The sequence below is a fragment of the Eptatretus burgeri genome, chromosome 6 (genome assembly GCF_056783735.1).
Source record: "Eptatretus burgeri isolate ZD-2024b chromosome 6, Ebu_testis_v1, whole genome shotgun sequence".
NCBI lineage: Eukaryota > Metazoa > Chordata > Myxini > Myxiniformes > Myxinidae > Eptatretus > Eptatretus burgeri.
Genome location: NC_140966.1, coordinates 89,373,509 through 89,396,734, shown reverse-complemented (window position 1 = coordinate 89,396,734; position 23,226 = coordinate 89,373,509). Strand labels below are relative to the sequence as shown.

Genomic DNA, 23,226 nt, shown 5'->3' with positions numbered 1-23,226 from the left:
CAAAACAATGAATATTCAGCGGATTCAAAAACCAAAGCAGGACTCATTCCAACAGAACAACCAGCAATATTTCATCTTGTTCAAGAAAAGGTATTGATATTTAATGATGAATTAAGGTTCTTAAGTTCTGCTCAACCCCTGTTAAACTAACTCCGAGATTAATGTTTCTTCTCACAAAAGATGGAAGACAAGGTTCAACTGTGAGGGATGAATCAAAGTATATTGATAAACCATTGGATATGGAAAATAATGATGATAGAGTATATATTGATTTGCTGAACACTCTAAATTATAAGGTTATTCTTTCTGGTAAAAGTAGGAAGAATGAGAAGGAGAAACACATTATTCAGGCTTTAAGTATCCTTGGTTCAGGTATTAGTTTTCTTCCAAATGACCCATCGCAATTAGTTAATAGACTGTTATTGTTGTTCGGCAGTAAGAAGGCTGGAAATAACAATTGTTTTAATGAAGCATCAGCCATTTTAGACCAGTTGATGAACATGAAAATAATTAATAAATCTCAATATAAAGACATTTTAACTCATATTAAATAAGATGAGAAGCACAATCCTGAGTTTTAATTTCACAACAAGCGACCACACATCTTCATTCCCATACCCACTACAACTTGACACAACAAAAGAATATGAGGCATCTTTATTGTCCATGGAGACTTATAATACCTTATTTAATATAACCGAGAAAAATGACAAGTTTAGTTATAATCCGGGAAGTGGATACAAAACGATAACAGTCTCACCCGGAGCATACGAGATTTCTCAAATATCTTCCGAAATTGCTCGTCTTATGAAAGAACAGGGTGATGAACCAAAAAATATTGTTATAAACATTCAAAAACATACTTCAAAATCAACGATTAAAGTTAAAAATAACTACAAGGTTGATTTCACAATTGATAATTCATTTAGAGAGTTATTAGGTTTCTCCTCAAAAAGATTGAAACTAATGGGACGTTTTACAGTGATAATGTCATTCAAATATCCTCAGGAATAAATTCGGTGTTAATTCACTGTGATTTGATTGATGGTGCTTATAATGATGGATTAAAAACAAATACAATATTTTCATTCAGCGCATACTCAACCCCAATTGGTTATAAATTCAATATGGAGCCTAAAAATTTGGTTTATCTACCTGTGTCAGGAAAAACCATACACAGAGTAAATTTTAGGATAACCGACCAAGATAATCGTGTGATTTCTTTTAATGGAGAAGTTATATCCATCAGAATTCACCTACGTGAAGTTTTTCAATAAATAAATACGATGGTTATTGTGAGGAAGCACGAGTTGGGAAAATATAAAATAATTACAGGGGATGGGATGTTCCTTTCCCGTACTACAAGGGTGAAGGTATGTATCTTGGTAGAGGATACTATAAACCTAAGAGACAAAGGGGTGTTGGACATCAATTTAGAGGAGATGGGATAATTGATACTCTCATGGGTATTGGTTCAACTATTCTTAAACATAAAGACCTAATTGGTTCAACTGCTTCTGCTGTGGGAAATGTAGCAGGTGCTGTAAAGAGTATAAAAGATGCTCAGAAAGAATCTCATAAATTACAAGCAATAAAAGAAATTAAGAAAGGTAAAACTCAGTTGTCCCCCAAGAACGACAGAAAATAATTCAAATACTTGGATCAGGGTTTCAAAAGTTTTAACATCTTTTTCCTAAATAAATACAAGTATGGAAGCAATTGATAGTATCTATGATTTGGATGATACTATTATTATCTCAAACTCCACTAAAAAGAAGATTACTTCAAGGTAAATGCAATAACTGGAACAGACTGGAATACAAATGGTACAAAAAGTTTTGAAATAAATAATCAACAAACCTATTTGAATCTCTCCGAAAGTTTCTTGTTGTGTAAATTTAAATTCACTAAGGCTGGGAATAACACAAACGCTACACTTGTAAATGATTTCTTCTGGAAAATGTTTGATAGTGTGCGATTGTATATTGGAACACAAGAAGTTGAAGCGGTTGATTATGTCTCTGCTGTATCTGAAATGATGAAATTTACACTCTATACATTCAGTGATAGAATGGGAAAGGGGTCTGTCGAAGGTTTTATTCCTGATATGTCAACGGGAACAAACACAGACCCTGGATATATTCAAAGGAAAGGAATGTATAATGATGATACAAAAGCAGAAAATAGTTTTACTGTGGCAGTTCCTCTTAAAGGTATATTTGGATTTTGTGATTATGATAAAGTTCTGTATGGTCTTAAAATTAGATTTCAACTACAAAGGAATGATAATGAAAATAGATTGTTTTTTGGTGTTGGTAATGCTTTTGGTGATCAGAATAAATTTGTAATTGAGGAGATGAGTTGGTATATCAGTGAATATACTCCTAATCTTAAAACAGAAGAGATGTTGAATCGAAGACTTAACTCAAAAAACCACTCAGTGTATCATACCTCAAAAGAAGATGTCAACACGTTAAACTCAATCAAACTACTTACACGTGGAATTTGGGTGTTCTGGAAGGAAAGCCACGATATCTGTGGATGATTTTTAAAAAGCCAGATGGTGATACTGCGACTGATAAGAATAATGCATTGAGTGATAATGCTAAGGTGAAACAACTTCGCGTTTCTCTAGATGGAACATTTTATCCACGAGATAGATTGGAAATTAATTGGGAAAAAATGATTTTGCTGAAGCATACAAGTCTTACCAAAAGGTGTGTGAAAGTAATGGAAATAAAGAACCTATTTTGGATATGACAGCATTTAAAAGTTTGTATACAATCTATACGTTTGACCTGAGCGCTCAAAAAGAAACTATAAAGTCTAATCGAGTGGATACTTCCCTATACATTGAAAGAGGAGAGAGTGAAGAAGTTGATACATATTGTTTGCTTTTGGAAGAAACAGAATTGCAGATTAATACAGATAATGGTGTGATGATTAGTCTCACATAATTTTTTGTTAAATAAATGAGTGGCAAAGTACCAACTGGGGTATATGTTAATCAAATCAATCTTCATAAACTATCATCTTGTGTTCAAAATCAAAAGCCTTGTACGATTAACGTTAATACAATTCAGAGAAAAGGAGCAGTAAGAATTGATGTTTTGCTCACAAGAGAACAGGTTAAAATCTTGAATGACACTGGCTCACTTAAAATTAAAATGACAAAACCAATGTTGAAAAAATATTCAATAAGAGAGACGAGTGGAGGATTTCTCCCATTTCTAATTCCTTTATTTGCTGGTTTAAGTGCGGTTGGAGCATTGACGGGTGGTATTTCAACAGCGGTCAAAACTGCCAACGAAAGGAAGGCTCAACTCCAGGCTCAAAAAGAATTGGAAAGACATAACAAAGAGTTGGAGAAACAAATTAGTGGAAGTGGTGTAATTGTAGATTTTGCTGAAAAACTTGAAGGTCTGCCTGATAAAGCGAGATTGTTAGTTGGAGATATGCTTTCTTCTATAGCACAAGCAGGTGTAAAATTAACGAAAAGAGGTAATGGATTATATCTTTCTAATAAATAAATGAGCATTGATGAGTGGTTGAAAGAATTTGGAAAGAATACAACATCAAATTTACAACTTGCCAAATATTGTAAGAAATTAAAAATTCATAATGTGGTTATTTGTATGAGAGATGAATTAACAAATGTGTCGAAACATACAAAGAATATTATTATGAACTTAGAAGATAATGATGGGAACGGTTCTCATTGGGTTTGTATTTTTAATAGTCAAGACAAATATTATTTTGATAGTTTTGGTCTTCCACCACCTGTTGAAGTCATAAAATTCTTACAGAATGGTGTTTATCAAACATTTCAAGTCCAAGAATTAAATTCCAAGTGTTGTGGTCAATTATGTCTATATGTGTTATTTCAACTCAACAAAAATAAAAAATTTTATGATATTATTTTTAATCTAATATAAATGACTTATGTTGGTAAAGATGGTTCTATCTTTGGTGTATCTCAAGAACTGGATATTGATTTATCAAATTATTACACAAAGGCACAGGCTGAACGACATAAATATAATATAAACAAAAATATTAACATGAAAAATGCTTATAAATTAAAAAATTATCCAAGCCCGACTGACGCAAATGACTTGGTGAGATTAAGCGATTTATCACAATATATATACTTAAATAAAACGGCTGTGTATTCTAAAGATACAGAAGTGTTGATATTATCTCCAGGTCATACAGAATTCACAGTTCGAATTAAAATAAATTTTTATAAAGAAGGGCGTATCGTTTGTATGAGAATAGAACAATGGGGGTATGATATGAATGATTTAGGGTATAATTGGTCATTTAAAATTAACCTCGAAGACCTGGAACAATTAAATCAGTCTCGTAAGGAAGAATATTATCCACTTGGTATCGAGAATGAGTTTTGTGGAGCCACGATTAGTAAACAACAAATAAAAGAATTTAATAAGGGTAAATATAATAATGGTTTTGCCCTTGTTTATCTCATGAAAACAGAAAAAACAGGATTATATATAATAAGTAAGGAAATACAAAATGATTTAACTATGGGAAGATGGGGAGGTGTTTCGTGCCATAATATTATTCTAACATATATTTCTAATACATAAATGACAGCAAGAAGGCTTCAAGAAAATTATCATTTCTGTGTTCAAGCATACCTTCAAGAAAAGGGTATTCGGTATTTTAATAAATATGTTCTACAACATAAGAATGAGGTATTTTCAATAAAAGATTGGCATTATGCTGATGTTGATAAACCAACAACTTTAGATTTAATTAGAATGTTAAATAATGAAAAAATTATAAGGTTAAGAAAAGGTAAGGCTCTTTTAGAAATTCAAAAGAAATTTTATTGGTATCCTGTTGTAAAAAATTATTTTGGATACAGGAATAACAAGAAATCCTGATGAATATATGTATAATATTCTATGGGGTGTAAACGATTCAAGTATAGTAAGGGATGAGGAAGGAGTTGAAGAAGAGAGGGAAGAGGAGGAAAAGGAGGAGGAGGAGAGAGAGAAGGAGGAAAGAGAGAAGAGAGAGAGGGAGGAAAGAGAGAGAATGAATAAATATCAAAATATGGAAACCAGTGAGATTCAAAAAAGAATAGAGGTATTAAAGAAATTAACTTATCTCACCAGGGAGGAATACAAAGAATTAAAAAGTCTATTTACAATACTTTCGACAAGACTATCGACATCGAGAAGACATGTATTTTAATTCAAGTTTTTTCTTAAATAAATGGAGGAGAGAGTGAAGGCATTTCTAAGGATTCTTTATGTTTTAAAAATTAAGATTCAAATGTGCATGTTGGAAACTAAAAAGGTTTTTGCACTCTGCAGAAATTTTTCTCATAAATAAATGAGTTATTGTCTCAAATGTAAAAAGAAAACTAATACTAAAAATATTTCATATATTAAAAGTAAAAATAACAGGGTTATACAAAAAGGTATATGTTCGGTGTGTGGTTCAAAAAAAAATCAATTTATCTCCAAACACAAACTCGGAGGAGATATACAAAAGTTTTTATCAGGAAGTAAATTTACAACTACTGGAATACCAGGGGAATTACATCTTCCAGGGTATTCTTTCTGTGGTCCAGGCACAAACTTGGATAAAAGATTAGATGAGGCAGACAATCCTAAATCCTGGAGTAAACCAATCAATAGAGTTGATGAAGTGTGCATGAGACACGATATTGATTATGGGAATACCACAACGTTGGAAGAAAAGCATGAAGCCGATAGAGAAATGTTATATAATTTGTCTCTGATACAAAATCCAACCTTGAGAGAAAAAGTTGATAGGTTCATCGTGAAGAAGATGATTAGTGCTAAATTGAAACTTGGACTTGGAAATTCAAAAAACTTATAGGCTCTAATGATGCCATTAAGACTGAAGAGCAATTAGCTGATGAATTACATAAACCAATATTCACAAAGTTTCAGAGAAGGAAAGTTTATTCCAAGGAAGTTGATTATATCTGGTCTGCTGATTTGATTGAACTCAATAATGATAAGGGGTACAAGTATGCTTTAACCGTTATTGATTTGAGGAGTAGATATGCGTGGGTTGTCCCTTTAAAAAACAAAACAGGTAATACTCTTATGTTAGCTTTTCAACAGATATTTAATAAAAGTAAGAGAAAACCTAAGAAATTGTGGACTGATGAGGGTAGAGAGTTTTATAACAAGACATTTATGAATTTTTTAAAAAATAACAGTATTACATTATACAGTACCTTTAATGAAGGGAAGGCAGTTGTTGTTGAACGTTTTAATCGTACCTTAAAAGAGAGACTATATAAAAAATTCACACAACTCGGTTCACAACAATGGTCATCTTTTATTCAGGATATTGTGGATAAGTATAATGACACGATTCACACATCAACGAATATGAAGCCATCAGAAACATTTACAAAATTAAAATATGAAAAAGAGATTAATGTCAGAAAACCTAAGTTCAAAGTTGGTGATATCGTAAGAATATATAGGTGGAAATCTCATTTTGAAAAGGGTTTTACTGAACGATGGACGAAAGAACTTTTTAAAATTGTTGATGTAATAGATACAGTTCCTTGGACTTATAAAATATATGATTTGGAAGGGGAAGAGATTTTAGGTTCATTTTATTCACAGGAATTACAAAAGACAAAACTAAGCAGATAATACACCTTTGTGGACACTAGAGGGACAAGTATATAATGTGTGTCAAGGGGGACGTTCTTAGATCTGTGAACCCCAAACACAGAATCCTCAACTGAATAGTCAAGGCTTAACTTTTGTTTGTGTGTGTGTGTGTGTGTGCAATGGGAGCAATAGGTTGGCGCTTCACTCCCTCCTACTATACACCGTTGTGGACACTCGAGGGCCAAGTCCGAGGTGTATAACAGTATATAATGTGTGTCAAGGGGTGGACGTTCTTACATCTGTGAACCCCAAACACAGAATCCTCAACTGAATAGTCAAGGCTTAACTTTTGTTTGTTGATGTGTATGTGTGTGTGTCCCAACCCTCACATTCAAAATCTCAACCCCAACCCTCACATTCAAAATCTCAACCCCAACTCAATCCTCGCCCAACACAATGTCTTTTTCAAAATGAGATTTCCACCTATATATATATATTTTTACGTTTTTTTTTTTCTTCTTCCAATTCTGTCTTTTAAGGCTTTCAGGTTTGATGACGTAGAAAGGGGGAGTAAGCCTGCACTTTCTTCCCAGAACGAACAATGTATATATATATATATATTTTTTCTCTTCTTCCAATTCTGTCTTTTAAGGCTTTCAGGTTTGATGACGTAAAAAGGGGGAGTAAGCCTGCACTTTCTTCCCAGAACTTTCTTGATCTTGCTCCCATCAAGCACCATCCGACAAAGAACTACATCGATAGGTTTAGATCCCAAAGAGTGATAGCAACTCCAAAAGTCTCCAAAATATAAATAAATAAAATAATAATAATAATAAATAAATAAATAAATAAATAAAAGCCCCCAAAAAAGTTTCAAGTGTCCAACATAAACCCAACTTTCCAAGTCTTCAAGGTATAACCACATTCCCGTTGAGTTTCCAAGATATGTATCACATTGTGAGTTATCAATCCAGAACCCACATTTCAAGTATTCAAAGTAAAACCAACTTACAAAGTCTCTTAAGGATAACTCATTTACTGATTTTTTCAAAATTTGTGAGTCTCCAAGGTAGGACCCATATTTAGAACCATCTTGGCAGAACCCTTTTCCTGAGTCTCCAAGGTAGTTATTTAAACCATCAAGGCAGAACTCATTTACTGATTTTTTCAAAATTTGTGAGTCTCCAAGGTAGGCCCCATATTTAGAACCATCTTGGCAGAACCCTTTTCCTGAGTCTCCAAGGTAGTTATTTAAACCATCAAGGCAGAACTCATTTACTGATTTTTTCAAAATTTGTGAGTCTCCAAGGTAGGCCCCATATTTAGAACCATCTTGGCAGAACCCTTTTCCTGAGTCTCCAAGGTAGTTATTTAAACCATCAAGGCAGAACTCATTTACTGATTTTTTCAAAATTTGTGAGTCTCCAAGGTAAAACTTGTATTCTGGCTCATCAAGGTATAACTTGTTCAGTGGGTATTGTCTTGATAACTCACAATGAGTACTATTGCTGTAAAACTCTTTTTCAGGATTTTGCTGGTCTCCAAGGTATAACTCTTTGGTTGGGTCATCAAGGACGAACTCGTTCTGTGGGTCTTGGTCGCTCATAAGGTCTTCAACCAAGCCAACAATTTCGCCCCAAGTTGTAGCAAAAGCAGTATTTTCATTTCGTATTTCAGACACAATTTCCTGTGAGAGAAAATAATAATGTATTAATTAAGTTATTTAATTATTAAATGAGTATGCTTCAATCAAAGTTTGAAAATAGGAAAATAAAAAATCTTACCTCAATAGATAAGAGGTTTGAATCCAGTTCATCAACTTGAAGGTTTAGTTCCATAGAAGACAGAGAGTTCCAAGGAACACCAAAGTCATCCCACTCAAGGTCTTCAACCAAGCCAACAATTTCCCCCCAAGTTGTAGCAAAAGCAGTATTTTCAGATACAATTTCCTGTGAGAGAAAATAATAATGTATTAATTAAGTTATTTAATTATTAAATGAGTATGCTTCAATCAAAGTTTGAAAATAGGAAAATAAAAAATCTTACCTCAATAGATAAGAGGTTTGAATCCAGTTCATCAACTTGAAGGTTTAGTTCCATAGAAGACAGAGAGTTTGAGACAAGCACACAGAACACCATTGCCAGCAAGAACAAATGTTTAAAATGGAGCCTGGGTTTGAAGCTTTTATAGAGAAAGACTGGTGGGTGTGGTTTCCTTTGGAAATTCCCTGGGCAAGCCTAGGCAAGCCTTCATTGGGAAATTTTTCAAAACCATAACATCCTGTAATTTTCTAGTGATTTCTTTGTGAGTCAGAGATGAACTGGAAATGATGTAAGAGTGGGCGGGGCTTAGCAAAAGTAGGCGGAGCTTAGGAAAAGTGGGCGTGGCTTAGAAAAAATACCTTATGAAAAGTGGGCGGAGCTTAGCAAAAGTGGGCGTGGCTTAGAAAAATACCTTATGAAAAGTGGGCGGAGCTTAGCAAAAGTGGGCGGAGCTTAGGAAAAGTGGGCGTGGCTTAGAAAAAATACCTTATGAAAAGTGGGCGGAGCTTAGCAAAAGTGGGCGGGGCTTAGGAAAAGTGGGCGTGGCTTAGAAAAAAATACCTTATGAAAAGTGGGCGGAGCTTAGCAAAAGTGGGCGGAGCTTAGGAAAAGTGGGCGTGGCTTAGAAAAATACCTTATGAAAAGTGGGCGGAGCTTAGCAAAAGTGGGCGGGGCTTAGCAAAAGTGGGCGGGGCTTAAAGAAAAGTGGGCGGGGCTTATTGAATACCTTGTGGAAAGTGGGCGGGGCTTAACAAAAGTGGGCGGGGCTTAAAGAAAAGTGGGCGGGGCTTAACAAAAAATAACCTGTGGCTCAGGAGGTGGTCAAACAAGAGCATTAAGAGAAGTTTATCATTTCGTAATGGCACAAATGGGGTATCTTAAAAAATATAAAGATTCAAATGTTTTGTTTGTCAATATTTTAGATGGGGATTATTGTGCAAAGAAAATTAAACTATTGAAGGAATTTGAGAATGAACAAATCTTTATAGGTTCAATGAGTGAGCTGTTCAACCCCCAGGTGTTCAATTCAATGAGGTTCAACCTCCAAGTTAAAAGGGGAGACAAATAAATATACCTTGGGATAAAAAGGGGGTTTATTTTTAAGGAAAAAAAATATAAATCGCTGAAAATCCCCCATTCATTTACATGGGGAAAAGTGAGCCAGAATCAGTATTCTTACCCTACTGATTAGTAGGGTAAGAATACTGATTCTGGCTCACTTTTCCCCATGTAAATGAATGGGGGATTTTCAGCGATTTATTTTTTTTTTCCCTAAAAATAAATCCCCTTTTTATCCCAAGGTATATTTATTTGTCTCCCCTTTTAACCTGGAGGTTGAACCTCATTGAATTGAACACCTGGGGGTTGAACAGCTCACTCATTGAACCTATAAAGATTTGTTCATTCTCAAATTCCTTTAATAGTTTAATTTTCTTTGCACAATAATCCTCATCTAAAATATTGACAAACAAAACATTTGAATCTTTATATTTTTTAAGATACCCCATTTGTGCCATTACGAAATGATAAACTTCTCTTAATGCTCTTGTTTGACCACCTCCTGAGCCACAGGTTATTTTTTGTTAAGCCCCGCCCACTTTTGCTAAGCTCCGCCCACTTTTCATGAGGTATTTTTCTAAGCCACGCCCACTTTCCTAAGCCCCGCCCACTTTTGCTAAGCTCCGCCCACTTTTCATAAGGTATTTTTTCTAAGCCACGCCCACTTTTCCTAAGCTCCGCCTACTTTTGCTAAGCCCCGCCCACTCTTACATCATTTCCAGTTCATCTCTGACTCACAAAGAAATCACTAGAAAATTACAGGATGTTATGGTTTTGAAAAATTTCCCAATGAAGGCTTGCCTAGGCTTGCCCAGGGAATTTCCAAAGGAAACCACACCCACCAGTCTTTCTCTATAAAAGCTTCAAACCCAGGCTCCATTTTAAACATTTGTTCTTGCTGGCAATGGTGTTCTGTGTGCTTGTCTTGAACTGTCTGTCTTCTATGGAACTAAACCTTCAAGTTGATGAACTGGATTCAAACCTCTTATCTATTGAGGTAAGATTTTTTATTTTCCTATTTTCAAACTTTGATTGAAGCATACTCATTTAATAATTAAATAACTTAATTAATACATTATTATTTTCTCTCACAGGAAATTGTGTCTGAAATACGAAATGAAAATACTGCTTTTGCTACAACTTGGGGGAAATTGTTGGCTTGGTTGAAGACCTTGAGTGGGATGACTTTGGTGTTCCTTGGAACTCTCTGTCTTCTATGGAACTAAACCTTCAAGTTGATGAACTGGATTCAAACCTCTTATCTATTGAGGTAAGATTTTTTATTTTCCTATTTTCAAACTTTGATTGAAGCATACTCATTTAATAATTAAATAACTTAATTAATACATTATTATTTTCTCTCACAGGAAATTGTGTCTGAAATACGAAATGAAAATACTGCTTTTGCTACAACTTGGGGCGAAATTGTTGGCTTGGTTGAAGACCTTATGAGCGACCAAGACCCACAGAACGAGTTCGTCCTTGATGACCCAACCAAAGAGTTATACCTTGGAGACCAGCAAAATCCTGAAAAAGAGTTTTACAGCAATAGTACTCATTGTGAGTTATCAAGACAATACCCACTGAACAAGTTATACCTTGATGAGCCAGAATACAAGTTTTACCTTGGAGACTCACAAATTTTGAAAAAATCAGTAAATGAGTTCTGCCTTGATGGTTTAAATAACTACCTTGGAGACTCAGGAAAAGGGTTCTGCCAAGATGGTTCTAAATATGGGGCCTACCTTGGAGACTCACAAATTTTAAAAAAATCAGTAAATGAGTTCTGCCTTGATGGTTTAAATAACTACCTTGGAGACTCAGGAAAAGGGTTCTGCCAAGATGGTTCTAAATATGGGGCCTACCTTGGAGACTCACAAATTTTGAAAAAATCAGTAAATGAGTTATCCTTAAGAGACTTTGTAAGTTGGTTTTACTTTGAATACTTGAAATGTGGGTTCTGGATTGATAACTCACAATGTGATACATATCTTGGAAACTCAACGGGAATGTGGTTATACCTTGAAGACTTGGAAAGTTGGGTTTATGTTGGACACTTGAAACTTTTTTGGGGGCTTTTATTTATTTATTTATTTATTTATTATTATTATTATTTTATTTATTTATATTTTGGAGACTTTTGGAGTTGCTATCACTCTTTGGGATCTAAACCTATCGATGTAGTTCTTTGTCGGATGGTGCTTGATGGGAGCAAGATCAAGAAAGTTCTGGGAAGAAAGTGCAGGCTTACTCCCCTTTCTACGTCATCAAACCTGAAAGCCTTAAAAGACAGAATTGGAAGAAGAGAAAAAAAACAAAAAATATACATTGTTCGTTCTGGGAAGAAAGTGCAGGCTTACTCCCTCTTTCTACGTCATCAAACCTGAAAGCCTTAAAAGACAGAATTGGAAGAAGAAAAAAAAAAACGTAAAAATATATATATATATATATAGGTGGAAATCTCATTTTGAAAAAGACATTGTGTTGGGCGAGGATTGAGTTGGGGTTGAGATTTTGAATGTGAGGGTTGGGGTTGAGATTTTGAATGTGAGGGTTGGGACACACACACATACACACCAACAAACAAAGTTAAGCCTTGACTTCAGTTGAGGATTCTGTGTTTGGGGTTCACAGATCTAAGAACGTCCCCCTTGACACACATTATATACTGTTATACACCTCGGACTTGGCCCTCGAGTGTCCACAACGGTGTATAGTAGGAGGGAGTGAAGCGCCAACCTATTGCTCCCATTGCACACACACACACAAACAAAAGTTAAGCCTTGACTATTCAGTTGAGGATTCTGTGTTTGGGGTTCACAGATCTAAGAACGTCCCCCTTGACACACATTATATACTGTAATACACCTCGGACTTGTCCCTCTAGTGTCCACAAAGGTGTATTATATGCTTAGTTTTGTCTTTTGTAATTCCTGTGAATAAAATGAACCTAAAATCTCTTCTCCTTCCAAATCATATATTTTATAAGTCCAAGGAACTGTATCTATTACATCAACAATTTTAAAAAGTTCTTTCGTCCATCGTTCAGTAAAACCCTTTTCAAAATGAGATTTCCACCTATATATTCTTACGATATCACCAACTTTGAACTTAAGTTTTCTGACATTAATCTCTTTTTCATATTTTAATTTTGTAAATGTTTCTGATGGCTTCATATTCGTTGACGTGTGAATCGTGTCATTATACTTATCCACAATATCCTGAATAAAAGATAACCATTGTTGTGAACCGAGTTGTGTGAATTTTTTATATAGTCTCTCTTTTAAGGTACGATTAAAACGTTCAACAACAACTGCCTTCCCTTCATTAAAGGTACTGTATAATGTAATACTGTTATTTTTTAAAAAATTCATAAATGTCTTGTTATAAAACTCTCTACCCTCATCAGTCCACAATTTCTTAGGTTTTCTCTTACTTTTATTAAATATCTGTTGAAAAGCTAACACAAGAGTATTACCTGTTTTGTTTTTTAAAGGGACAACCCACGCATATCTACTCCTCAAATCAATAACGGTTAAAGCATACTTGTACCCCTTATCATTATTGAGTTCAATCAAATCAGCAGACCAGATATAATCAACTTCCTTGGAATAAACTTTCCTTCTCTGAAACTTTGTGAATATTGGTTTATGTAATTCATCAGCTAATTGCTCTTCAGTCTTAATGGCATCATTAGAGCCTATAAGTTTTTTGAATTTCCAAGTCCAAGTTTCAATTTAGCACTAATCATCTTCTTCACGATGAACCTATCAACTTTTTCTCTCAAGGTTGGATTTTGTATCAGAGACAAATTATATAACATTTCTCTATCGGCTTCATGCTTTTCTTCCAACGTTGTGGTATTCCCATAATCAATATCGTGTCTCATGCACACTTCATCAACTCTATTGATTGGTTTACTCCAGGATTTAGGATTGTCTGCCTCATCTAATCTTTTATCCAAGTTTGTGCCTGGACCACAGAAAGAATACCCTGGAAGATGTAATTCCCCTGGTATTCCAGTAGTTGTAAATTTACTTCCTGATAAAAACTTTTGTATATCTCCTCCGAGTTTGTGTTTGGAGATAAATTGATTTTTTTGAACCACACACCGAACATATACCTTTTTGTATAACCCTGTTATTTTTACTTTTAATATATGAAATATTTTTAGTATTAGTTTTCTTTTTACATTTGAGACAATAACTCATTTATTTATGAGAAAAATTTCTGCAGAGTGCAAAAACCTTTTTAGTTTCCAACATGCACATTTGAATCTTAATTTTTAAAACATAAAGAATCCTTAGAAATGCCTTCACTCTCTCCTCCATTTATTTAAGAAAAACTTGAATTAAAATACATGTCTTCTCGATGTCGATAGTCTTGTCGAAAGTATTGTAAATAGACTTTTTAATTCTTTGTATTCCTCCCTGGTGAGATAAGTTAATTTCTTTAATACCTCTATTCTTTTTGAATCTCACTGGTTTCCATATTTTGATATTTATTCATTCTCTCTCTTTCCTCCCTCTCTCTCTTCTCTCTTTCCTCCTTCTCACTCTCCTCCTCCTCCTTTTCCTCCTCTTCCCTCTCTTCTTCAACTCCTTCCTCATCCCTTACTATACTTGAATCGTTTACACCCCACAGAATATTATACATATATTCATCAGGATTTCTTGTTATTCCTGTATCCAAAATAATTTTTTTTACAACAGGATACCAATAAAATTTCTTTTGAATTTCTAAAAGAGCCTTACCTTTTCTTAACCTTATAATTTTTTCATTATTTAACATTCTAATTAAATCTAAAGTTGTTGGTTTATCAACATCAGCATAATGCCAATCTTTTATTGAAAATACCTCATTCTTATGTTGTAGAACATATTTATTAAAATACCGAATACCCTTTTCTTGAAGGTATGCTTGAACACAGAAATGATAATTTTCTTGAAGCCTTCTTGCTGTCATTTATGTATTAGAAATATATGTTAGAATAATATTATGGCACGAAACACCTCCCCATCTTCCCATAGTTAAATCATTTTGTATTTCCTTACTTATTATATATAATCCTGTTTTTTCTGTTTTCATGAGATAAACAAGGGCAAAACCATTATTATATTTACCCTTATTAAATTCTTTTATTTGTTGTTTACTAATCGTGGCTCCACAAAACTCATTCTCGATACCAAGTGGATAATATTCTTCCTTACGAGACTGATTTAATTGTTCCAGGTCTTCGAGGTTAATTTTAAATGACCAATTATACCCTAAATCATTCATATCATACCCCCATTGTTCTATTCTCATACAAACGATACGCCCTTCTTTATAAAAATTTATTTTAATTCGAACTGTGAATTCTGTATGACCTGGAGATAATATCAACACTTCTGTATCTTTAGAATACACAGCCGTTTTATTTAAGTATATATATTGTGATAAATCGCTTAATCTCACCAAGTCATTCGCGTCAGTCGGGCTTGGATAATTTTTTAATTTATAAGCATTTTTCATGTTAATATTTTTGTTTATATTATATTTATATCGTTCAGCCTGTGCCTTTGTGTAATAATTTGATAAATCAATATCCAGTTCTTGAGATACACCAAAGATAGAACCATCTTTACCAACATAAGTCATTTATATTAGATTAAAAATAATATCATAAAATTTTTTATTTTTGTTGAGTTGAAATAACACATATAGACATAATTGACCACAACACTTGGAATTTAATTCTTGGACTTGAAATGTTTGATAAACACCATTCTGTAAGAATTTTATGACTTCAACAGGTGGTGGAAGACCAAAACTATCAAAATAATATTTGTCTTGACTATTAAAAATACAAACCCAATGAGAACCGTTCCCATCATTATCTTCTAAGTTCATAATAATATTCTTTGTATGTTTCGACACATTTGTTAATTCATCTCTCATACAAATAACCACATTATGAATTTTTAATTTCTTACAATATTTGGCAAGTTGTAAATTTGATGTTGTATTCTTTCCAAATTCTTTCAACCACTCATCAATGCTCATTTATTTATTAGAAAGATATAATCCATTACCTCTTTTCGTTAATTTTACACCTGCTTGTGCTATAGAAGAAAGCATATCTCCAACTAACAATCTCGCTTTATCAGGCAGACCTTCAAGTTTTTCAGCAAAATCTACAATTACACCACTTCCACTAATTTGTTTCTCCAACTCTTTGTTATGTCTTTCCAATTCTTTTTGAGCCTGGAGTTGAGCCTTCCTTTCGTTGGCAGTTTTGACCGCTGTTGAAATACCACCCGTCAATGCTCCAACCGCACTTAAACCAGCAAATAAAGGAATTAGAAATGGGAGAAATCCTCCACTCGTCTCTCTTATTGAATATTTTTTCAACATTGGTTTTGTCATTTTAATTTTAAGTGAGCCAGTGTCATTCAAGATTTTAACCTGTTCTCTTGTGAGCAAAACATCAATTCTTACTGCTCCTTTTCTCTGAATTGTATTAACGTTAATCGTACAAGGCTTTTGATTTTGAACACAAGATGATAGTTTATGAAGATTGATTTGATTAACATATACCCCAGTTGGTACTTTGCCACTCATTTATTTAACAAAAAAATTATGTGAGACTAATCATCACACCATTATCTGTATTAATCTGCAATTCTGTTTCTTCCAAAAGCAAACAATATGTATCAACTTCTTCACTCTCTCCTCTTTCAATGTATAGGGAAGTATCCACTCGATTAGACTTTATAGTTTCTTTTTGAGCGCTCAGGTCAAACGTATAGATTGTATACAAACTTTTAAATGCTGTCATATCCAAAATAGGTTCTTTATTTCCATTACTTTCACACACCTTTTGGTAAGACTTGTATGCTTCAGCAAAATCATTTTTTTCCCAATTAATTTCCAATCTATCTCGTGGATAAAATGTTCCATCTAGAGAAACGCGAAGTTGTTTCACCTTAGCATTATCACTCAATGCATTATTCTTATCAGTCACAGTATCACCATCTGGCTTTTTAAAAATCATCCACAGATATCGTGGCTTTCCTTCCAGAACACCCAAATTCCACGTGTAAGTAGTTTGATTGAGTTTAACGTGTTGACATCTTCTTTTGAGGTATGATACACTGAGTGGTCTCTTTGAGTTAAGTCTTCGATTCAACATCTCTTCTGTTTTAAGATTAGGAGTATATTCACTGATATACCAACTCATCTCCTCAATTACAAATTTATTCTGATCACCAAAAGCATTACCAACACCAAAAAGCAATCTATTTTCATTATCATTCCTTTGTAGTTGAAATCTAATTTTAAGACCATACAGAACTTTATCATAATCACAAAATCCAAATATACCTTTAAGAGGAACTGCCACAGTAAAACTATTTTCTGCTTTTGTATCATCATTATACATTCCTTTCCTTTGAATATATCCAGGGTCTGTGTTTGTTCCCGTTGACATATCAGGAATAAAACCTTCGACAGACCCCTTTCCCATTCTATCACTGAATGTATAGAGTGTAAATTTCATCATTTCAGATACAGCAGAGACATAATCAACCGCTTCAACTTCTTGTGTTCCAATATACAATCGCACACTATCAAACATTTTCCAGAAGAAATCATTTACAAGTGTAGCGTTTGTGTTATTCCCAGCCTTAGTGAATTTAAATTTACACAACAAGAAACTTTCGGAGAGATTCAAATAGGTTTGTTGATTATTTATTTCAAAACTTTTTGTACCATTTGTATTCCAGTCTGTTCCAGTTATTGCATTTACCTTGAAGTAATCTTCTTTTTTAGTGGAGTTTGAGATAATAATAGTATCATCCAAATCATAGATACTATCAATTGCTTCCATACTTGTATTTATTTAGGAAAAAAGATGTTAAAACTTTTGAAACCCTGATCCAAGTATTTGAATTATTTTCTGTCGTTCTTGGGGGACAACTGAGTTTTACCTTTCTTAATTTCTTTTATTGCTTGTAATTTATGAGATTCTTTCTGAGCATCTTTTATACTCTTTACAGCACCTGCTACATTTCCCACAGCAGAAGCAGTTGAACCAATTAGGTCTTTATGTTTAAGAATAGTTGAACCAATACCCATGAGAGTATCAATTATCCCATCTCCTCTAAATTGATGTCCAACACCCCTTTGTCTCTTAGGTTTATAGTATCCTCTACCAAGATACATACCTTCACCCTTGTAGTACGGGGAAAGGAACATCCCATCCCCTGTAATTATTTTATATTTTCCCAACTCGTGCTTCCTCACAATAACCATCGTATTTATTTATTGAAAAACTTCACGTAGGTGAATTCTGATGGATATAACTTCTCCATTAAAAGAGATCACACGATTATCTTGGTCGGTTATCCTAAAATTTACTCTGTGTATGGTTTTTCCTGACACAGGTAGATAAACCAAATTTTTAGGCTCCATATTGAATTTATAACCAATTGGGGTTGAGTATGCGCTGAATGAAAATATTGTATTTGTTTTTAATCCATCATTATAAGCACCATCAATCAAATCACAGTGAATTAACACCGAATTTATTCCTGAGGATATTTGAATGACATTATCACTGTAAAACGTCCCATTAGTTTCAATCTTTTTTGAGGAGAAACCTAATAACTCTCTAAATGAATTATCAATTGTGAAATCAACCTTGTAGTTATTTTTAACTTTAATCGTTGATTTTGAAGTATGTTTTTGAATGTTTATAATAATATTTTTTGGTTCATCACCCTGTTCTTTCATAAGACGAGCAATTTCGGAAGATATTTGAGAAATCTCGTATGCTCCGGTGAGACTGTTATCGTTTTGTATCCACTTCCCGGATTATAACTAAACTTGTCATTTTTCTCGGTTATATTAAATAAGGTATTATAAGTCTCCATGGACAATAAAGATGCCTCATATTCTTTTGTTGTGTCAAGTTGTAGTGGGTATGGGAATGAAGATGTGTGGTCGCTTGTTGTGAAATTAAAACTCAGGATTGTGCTTCTCATCTTATTTAATATGAGATAAAATGTCTTTATATTGAGATTTATTAATTATTTTCATGTTCATCAACTGGTCTAAAATGGCTGATGCTTCATTAAAACAATTGTTATTTCCAGCCTTCTTACTGCCGAACAACAATAACAGTCTATTAACTAATTGCGATGGGTCATTTGGAAGAAAACTAATACCTGAACCAAGGATACTTAAAGCCTGAATAATGTGTTTCTCCTTCTCATTCTTCCTACTTTTACCAGAAAGAATAACCTTATAATTTAGAGTGTTCAGCAAATCAATATATACTCTATCATCATTATTTTCCATATCCAATGGTTTATCAATATACTTTGATTCATCCCTCACAGTTGAACCTTGTCTTCCATCTTTTGTGAGAAGAAACATTAATCTCGGAGTTAGTTTAACAGGGGGTTGAGCAGAACTTAAGAACCTTAATTCATCATTAAATATCAATACCTTTTCTTGAACAAGATGAAATATTGCTGGTTGTTCTGTTGGAATGAGTCCTGCTTTGGTTTTTGAATCCGCTGAATATTCATTGTTTTGAACAGCATTCACAATATAATCAGGGCGTTGATTAATCTCTTCAAGTTGTTGAAATAAACCTTCATCATCATATTCTAATTCTCCTAAATGCTCTAATTCTTCCTCCGTCATTTGACTGAAATCTTTTAACATTTGAAGCTTTCTAGGAGTATATTCTACTGTGGGAACTGTGGAAACATCTTTCATTTTTTCTTGGGAAGTTTTTAAAAGTGGTTTAAAAAATTTCTCTTGTTTTTTTTCAAATGCTTCTTCGCCCGTTAGTTTCTGTCTGCGTTTCTTCTTTATGTCTTCCTGTTGTTTTACAACTTTTGAAACCAACTCTTGATGTTCCTTAAATCTTCTTGCTCTTTCTTTTGTATCCATTTATTTATTGTAAAATATCATTTAATGAATTGTAAAGATCAACAGGGAAATTTTCCTTTTCTTCATCATTCAAGTAGATGTGTTCAAATAAATCCTTTTCTTTAAATATTTCATCAAATTCTTTATTAACATTAATGCGAGTTGTAATTTCTTCTTCACTAATCCTTGCATCTCTGCTTTTCATACGTTTGTGTTGAGTTTCTTCATCAACATCAAAACCGAATGATAAAATCTTCACTCCGCTCAGATATTTAATAATTTGTCTCGTTCCTTCTGGATTAGTTTCTAATATCCCAACACCACCAGATTTTAGTTTCTTTAACTCACTCTTACAATGTGAATATTTTGTTGTACCAAGAGAAACCTCCTCAAATATTTGTCCTTCATTCCTCAATCGCATATGTTCCTCCACTGAAATATAGTGATAATCTTCACCTTTTACTTCTCCAGGTCTTATTGCTCTAGTTGTTGTTGATACAATGCGTATCACGGGGTGTTTTTTAAGTAAATTTACAATATTCTCATTTGTACTACACAAGAACCTTGATTTATGAAAGTTTTTTCCAGAAGCAGATTTACCCACAAGATTTATAATAATAGTTGTCATTTATATATGTAATTGTTTATAAAACAAAAAATATATCCCTTAATATCTCATCTTGTTTCACAACAATATATTTATATTTTTCAGTCGTGTGCTTCATATAATCCTCAAATTTCTTTTTACTACATAATGTAGAACAATTATCTCTCCAAAAATTATTGATATCTATTGAATTTAACTTGAATAAAATAAAAGTATTAGCATTGTTTCTGATGGAACGACGAGGAAGTTGAAAGTACGATTGACTAAGATAAATACAATTACAAGAAGAATGTCTCCCTCTTGTGTAGTAGCTGTCCATTACCGTTTGGTTTCTCTCATTAACACAATCATCAAAGATAACGAGGTTCTTTTTTGATTTATCCAAATCTTGGGGAGACGGTATATCATCCGTATTATCACTAAGAATACAAGTTATAAGATTTGATTTCTTTTTACATCTCTGTGTATCACAAAATAGTTGAATTATATCTTCAATGTTATAATCATTTAGGTTTTTTTGACGTTTAAATAAACCTATTATATCTTCTTTTGAAGACCAGCATTAAAACCTTGTGAGAGTAGTTGATACTCTGGTTGAAAACTCGACTTTGTGAAAATTATTAAATTATCATAATCTAAAAAGTTGGGAGTGAGGAGCATTTTTAAAAGTAAGCAGGTTTTTCCACATCCACTTGAACCAACTATGAGACATCTTAATGAATTTGGGAGATTTTTATGGTTGTTAAATTTTATCTTATTTTCCCAAATAGGTAAAAAATCATTCATTTATATATTTGAAAAACAGGTTATTTAATTTATTATTGGCTTTTTTAGAAACTCTATATTTTATCCTAAGTTCAGGTTTAATTTCAAGATAATCCATTATTTTATTTATACAATATCTTGTGTTGATATTTCCCTGAAAATTACATCCATGAATAATATACAACAACAATCCTTTGAACATTTCTCTTATACGTTCAGTTTCTTCCCTTGTAAGGAAAGGTGTGTTATCATCCTCATACTTTACATTCATTTCTCTAATCAATCTTGAAAAGTAATTCATTTTTGGTGTAAATCTAAAAGAATTATTTTCCTTTTTATATTTTTTATTATCATTAATTAGAAGATAATCACAGAATATACATTGTTTATAGGCTTTTGACTCTGTGTTTAATCCCTGTCTTTCACACGCAGGACAATTCTCAAATTTGTCATATGGAGAATCAGGAAAGTCTAGCATATTTATAAAGTAAAACTTTACTTAAACTGAAATTCATCTATACTTTCAGTTGTATATTACCATCGATATCGATATACTTTTTTCATTATCAGATTCAACGACAACATTTTTTATATTAAAGGTAATTTTAAAATTATCGTTAACTACTATTGAACGAAATGTCATTTCACCTGATATATTAACATCCTTTATTTCATCAAGATTTACATCTTTAGGGTTGTTGAAAAAAATACAAATTTCTCCTTGCATATTACAGATGGTCTTATCTTTTCTTTCTAAAGCTTCATCCATAAGGTTTTTGTTCTTTGATACTTTTTCTTGTTTCATTGCTTTTTCTAGTTTTGAATATATTACTAGAAGGAGAGGAGAAACTTTTGTTAGAGATACTTTAATTGATGTTCTACCAGGTATACTAAAAGCCCTTCCACTGAAGGAAATTGAAGAACTCATATTATTTACCATAATAGTTTTTATCCAATAGTTGTTATATTTATCTTTGTTCAATTTTACATCCTTGACATATTTCTCAGTATCTTTAACAGATGAAGAGATTGATTGAAACTTGTCTTTTGTGTCTTGAAACATTGTATTTATTAAGTGAAAAAGTTGGAGGATAAAATGTTTTTAAGCACAGATTCACCTATAAATTAAACGAAATTTTCATCAAGAAAATTTTAGTTTAAGCAAAGTTTTATTCTATAAATATGGTGAATACAACGTACTGCGATGTTTGTAATCACGAATATAAACATTATAGAAAACACCTCCGAACCAACAAACACACATTTAATCTATTTCATCAAATATCTCCTCTTGAGTTGGAAAGAAAACATTGTGATATCTGTTCAAAGGATGTTTTGAAGAGTAGTTATAATCAACATCTTCAATCACAAAAACACAAGAAAAATGAGTTTAAAGTAAAGGGAGACTATTATATTAAAAACACTGATGAGGCATTTAAAGGGCATATAAAAATAAGGATTTTTCAATTTGGAGAACCCAGTCCATCATCAATAGCTGAATCAATTGAAATAGTGAAACCCGATGTTGAAAAATTTATTAAAAAGACATTAAAAGAAATAAAAACTTTAAAGTTTTATATGGGAGTGAAAATGAATATGAAAAGACAAGATGAAGAACAAACTCCTTATATGAGAACAGATCTTCATTTTATAACATCATTTCAAGATTTTTTGAATAGTGGGGTTTATGAAGAACTATCAAGACAAGAGGAGGATGTTGATAATACAGTGGTAGGAAGTGGATTCAATATTAAAAAAATCATCTTTTTAGATATACACATTCTAAAATCAAACCCTCTTAAAGCTTCTTCTTATATTGAATTACCAAAAGAAATAAAACTAAAGAAGGCAGTTGTTAATATTAAGAACAATGATAATAAATGTTTTCTCTGGTCTGTTCTTGCTCACTTACATCCACCAAAATGTAATTCAGAAAGAGTAAAACAATATATGAAATATGAGAATACCTTGGACATTAAAGATTTTAAATTCCCAATGCCATTAACAGATATTCCTAAATTTGAGAAAAAGAATAATCTTTCTATTAATGTATATGGATTAACGGATACAAACAAAGTTCAAATATTAAAAATTTCAAACAACTATAAAAATGAAGAAACACACATTGACCTTTTATATTTTAGTGTTGGAAAGAATTCACATTACACATACATCAATAATTTATCAAGATTA

General features: G+C 32.8%; 1 protein-coding gene and 2 long non-coding RNA genes across 5 annotated transcripts in view; all 3 read right to left on the bottom strand.

The window, feature by feature from the left end:
- The window catches only part of LOC147025293 (enteropeptidase-like), a 381,080-nt gene that overhangs the window by 222,901 nt on the left and 134,953 nt on the right, over positions 1-23,226 (bottom strand). The window lies entirely within an intron of this gene.
- LOC147025296 (uncharacterized) lies at positions 6,329-7,877 on the bottom strand. The gene is made up of 2 exons (XR_015059447.1): positions 6,858-7,877; positions 6,329-6,679 (listed from the first exon to the last, which is right to left on the bottom strand). It is a non-coding gene; the product is annotated as an uncharacterized LOC147025296 (long non-coding RNA).
- On the bottom strand, positions 7,891-9,731 carry LOC147025295 (uncharacterized). The gene is made up of 3 exons (XR_015059444.1): positions 8,682-9,731; positions 8,420-8,584; positions 7,891-8,322 (listed from the first exon to the last, which is right to left on the bottom strand). It is a non-coding gene; the product is annotated as an uncharacterized LOC147025295 (long non-coding RNA).